At 42.3% G+C, this 4,256-nt stretch overlaps 1 long non-coding RNA gene across 1 annotated transcript in view; it reads left to right on the top strand.

Moving 5' to 3' along the window:
- The window catches only part of LOC109531897 (uncharacterized), a 21,274-nt gene extending 18,355 nt beyond the window's left edge, over positions 1–2,919 (top strand). Inside the window, exon 3 of the long non-coding RNA XR_002171274.1 lies at positions 2,849–2,919. This is a non-coding gene — a long non-coding RNA (uncharacterized LOC109531897). The remainder of the gene's footprint in view (positions 1–2,848) is intronic.
- The last annotated feature ends 1,337 nt before the right edge of the window (positions 2,920–4,256 follow it).

Below are 4,256 nucleotides of genomic sequence, written 5' to 3'. Positions count from 1 at the left end.
ATTTCAAAGCTAGAAACTCCCGTTGGAGCGCTTGACTAACATGGTCATACTAAGTGAGAAAGCACGAGCCAGTTTCTTCACGCACGTACACACACACACACACACACACACACACATGGATGTGGTTAATATCCAGGTGGAGCGCGTGTTCCAAAGTTCTAGTTCAAGACAAAAATCTGCTCGTTGTCCTTTTTTGACCTGACACGCATGAACACAAATACACACGCACACACACGCACGCGAACACACACGCGGGCGCACACAGACTGACACACTTTAGCCCTGTAGGCAGTGATATGAGAGCCAGTTGGTGTTTTTGCAGCACTTAGCAAGCCCGTATTCCCTTACCACAACAACATCCAATCACCTGCCAGCTCCTGACCTCTGAACCCTGTCACACAGTCAAAAAGGGGAGTTGGGGGTCTTCGAGGGGGACTGTCGGGGGTAGTGGGGAGGATATGTTGCATACCAGTGTGTAGGGTAGAGCGTGGCCCAATGACGCGGGATCCATGAAAGTGAAGGCGGGAAGGCATCGGCGCGCAACATTTCGTAGCATCTTTTCATCACGTTTGCAGAAACGTGAACCTCCCCCCAGGGTCTTGTTTACACTCCTCTTTATCATCATCTTCATCCTCTTGTTTTTCTGCCGCCATCTCTTTCCCTCCACCAAGCACAAAAGAGTCACAGGGGTTGTTTTAATTTGTTAGTTTGCAGTTACGCAAAAAACAAAACAAAACACGATAATGCCTTTTTTTCGCGTAGCATTCTGCCTTAATTCTTGTAAAATTAAAAATAAATTCCCATCACAGTGCAGCGTTATACAGTACAAAAATGCGACAATAGTAATATTCGAATGTTATTTTTTTTAAAATGACTCATCTTCTGTCTTACCATAAACTTGTAAATGTACACTTTTTTTTGGATCTAAAAATTTTAACGTGATAAAATTAGTTTTTTTCTCCTAATTTTTAGACCTTATTATTGCAAAATTGCTACTTTCTTTTATCATTCTTTTTTCTTGTGATATTCGAACATTATTTTTGTGAAATAATTTTCTTTCTTCTAAAATTGTGATTTTCATCACGACTCAATTGCTCCTAATTTTAACGTAAGACAAGATGACTCGTTTCTCTCTTTTTTTCCATTCTTTTGATCTTCTTTGCCAATGGAAGATGGGCTTTGGTCCTCGCTGTCCTCACTTTGTCCTTATTTTCCTTTCCTTGTCCTTATTTTCTAAAGAATTAAATGAAGGACTCGTTCACAGCAGATAACAGGTTTGTTGATGTCGGAGTTTTTTAATCCCTCCCTGCTACAGCCGTAAAACAATCATGCTAAACGCTATACAGCTAAACTACGGGACGATGCTTGTCTATTGCTGTCAATTACTGAAATTATATTTTATTATTGAAATTGGCCGCCTTTCTTTTATTAGCCGAGCACATGAAATAAAATAAATACTATCATAAATAATAAATAAATACACACCCGCACACAAACACACTGAAATGCACTCACTTGGCCTGTTTTATGTGGCTGGTGAAGGATTACATTCGTCAGTGAGCACATTAAATAGCGTCAGATAATCATGACTCAGCACTTTGTGGGATTCACCACCAATTAAATAAGTGTGTCTGTACTCATTTTTGTGTGTGTGCGCACGTGTGTGTCCTCTCTGTTGGCTGCCATGTTTCCAGTGTAACTGTGCTGCGTGTCAGCGGGTTACAGAAGCTGCTAAGACCTGAAGGCTCAAACTCCGGTCCTCGAGCTCCAACACACCTGATCCAAAATGATCAGGAGCATTGTCAGGCTCCTGTAGAGCTTGCCAATATCATCAGTGAGGGGTTCTGTCACCCTGGCCAGTGGCCACCCCGCTGACAAAATTTCTGGCTCCGCCCCCCCCGCTTGACCGCCAGCAGCTGTCGTCGTGCCGAGGCCTCACTCACTCAGGGTCCAGCGTGTCACACCGCTTAACGGGGACTCAACACAAGTCAGCGGAAGGATTAAGGACGCGGACATCACACGAACGGGCCAGTCGGCCTCACGTGTCATCACCTGGATAAGTATTGACAGGCAGGGCAGAGTATTTTAAGTCAAGATGATGGACAGGGCGAGTGGGGAATATTCTGAAGTATATTGTGAGGATAACTCACAGGACGCAACATTAGGTACACCATGACAAATTGGTGCATTCAAATGACATCATGACCACAACAGACTTTGGTTTTTTTTTCTTATTATGACATTTTTCTCGTGAAAAAAAAAAAGTTCTTACAATTTTTGTTCTCATATAAACAAACTCTATATTGCAGCATGAAAAAAAAACTGAAAAAATGCACAATTATTCTTGTAAAATGACTGAAAACATAAGAATGTATTATAAATGTATTTTGGTTACATAATTAGATTCTTCTTGTGACATAACGACTTTAAAAAAACACTCTACTCACGTATCGTGACTTTTAATTTGCTTTTTTATTCTTGTAGCATGGGATTTTTCTCGTGATATTTCTTTTTTCCTGAGAAAACTTTATTGACCATTTTTCCAAACACAACAAAAAACAACCCTTGCGAAATTCCACATTTTTCAAAGCAATTCGCCAAAGTCCTTTCTTATCAAATGCAACATGCAAATGTAAATTCTTATCAAAGTGTGACTTGCAACTTTTTTTCTTCATCAGCACTTGTTTGTTCTAATGAGCTGTAAACTGGATCCAGAGTTACTCACCCAAGCGTGCCAAACTGTCAAACACACAAATACAAAATGAGAACAATCAAGAAAACCAAATAAAAAAGCAATACGTGTTTACTGTATATTAAAAAAAATACTCTGGATTGAAATGTAGCGTAGTGATGCATAAAGTTATGAAATTGTGACGGAAGTGACGTAACAGCGCACAGTATGGCCCCTGCTTCCCGCCGTCGCATCGGCCAGAGTTACGAGGAAGTTGCATTGGTGAGTCACGTTTCGTTAATTAACAATTTGATAAGAATATTTCACTTTGTTCTATTCTTCTCTACTGTGTGGTGTGCCCAAGTAGTTGCTTGGTTTGTTCCGAGCCGACATTGCTTTTTGTGTTTTTAACAAAGTTACGTTTTGTCCAATGAAAGTTTTTACATGTTGAATTGATCGCAAATGCTTGTCTGTTGCGCAGCAATGTCCGAGACCCAATGCGACTTCACCTTGCTCCCGCCACACTGTGTTGCAGGTAATGTTTGTTTCTTTTCAGTTTTGCTCTACGTAGTTATTCGTGTTGTATTTCCTTTGGTCGACTGTGTTACTGGTGTGAGCCCGCAGTTTGTCGCGGCAGCCCTTCTTGTTAGTTAGTTGCGCAGCCGTTTCTGCTGCGTGTGATGTGTTCAAAGACATCTCGTAAATAACAGTGAATGTTTTTTTTTTTTTTTTTACTGTATGTGACGATACGATCACGCTTGTTGTATATATTGTTTTCCTCTGAACAATGTTTTGCTGGCAGCGCTACGAGGAAGTTGCATTGCAATGTCCGAGACCCTATGCGACATCACCATTGCTCCTGCCAGACTGTGTTGCAGTGTTGTATTAAAAGAACTGCCACAATCCACAGTGTCAGTGGTGACAGCAATGCGGAGCTATATATATATATATATATATATAAAACGGTCTTAAAATCAAGTCAGAACTTCCTGCCAGCAGTTAGTTTTGCAAGTACGCAACACAGACACATGCAGGCAAAAGGCGAGCAGGTGTTGTTTACACGCACGCTGGTATGCACGCTTGTCACTCTGCGTGTTCTTGTCACCGCGCCAAGCCAGAACAAGTCAGGTGAGCTGAACGGAGAATTTATGAACGAGGTGGTTGTTACTAGCGGCTAGCCACCGACTACTGTCAGTATTACAGTAATTACCCGGAGGCCCGTGTGCTAAAATAGAAGTTCTGAGTGATGGAGGTGACTTTGGAAAACTAAGCAAGCAAGGCGCCAGGCCACGAACGGCTCGGGTGTGAACGCTGCGGAGAAGGTGGGCCAAAACGAAGCCGACGCGCTTTGTTTTGGTTCCGGAGCTGAATGATGGCAGCTGGATTGGAGGCACTTTGGTAATGGCAAACTGGCTGAGAATAGAAAACCAGTGCCCAATGTGCTTCATAGCAGATGGCATTGATTTCATTTCTTAATAGGATGCTCGAATCAAGATGCTCATCTCTGGGTCGGGGCGGCCGTGTGTGTGTGTGTGTGTGTGTGTGTGTGTGTGTGTGTGTGTGTGTGTGTGTGTGTGTGTGTGTG

Source organism: Hippocampus comes, unplaced genomic scaffold (genome assembly GCF_001891065.2).
Source record: "Hippocampus comes isolate QL1 unplaced genomic scaffold, H_comes_QL1_v1.1 scaffold22, whole genome shotgun sequence".
Classification (NCBI taxonomy): Eukaryota; Metazoa; Chordata; class Actinopteri; order Syngnathiformes; family Syngnathidae; genus Hippocampus; species Hippocampus comes.
Note: the sequence above shows the minus strand (reverse complement) of the source record. Positions and strands in the feature narration are given on the sequence as shown.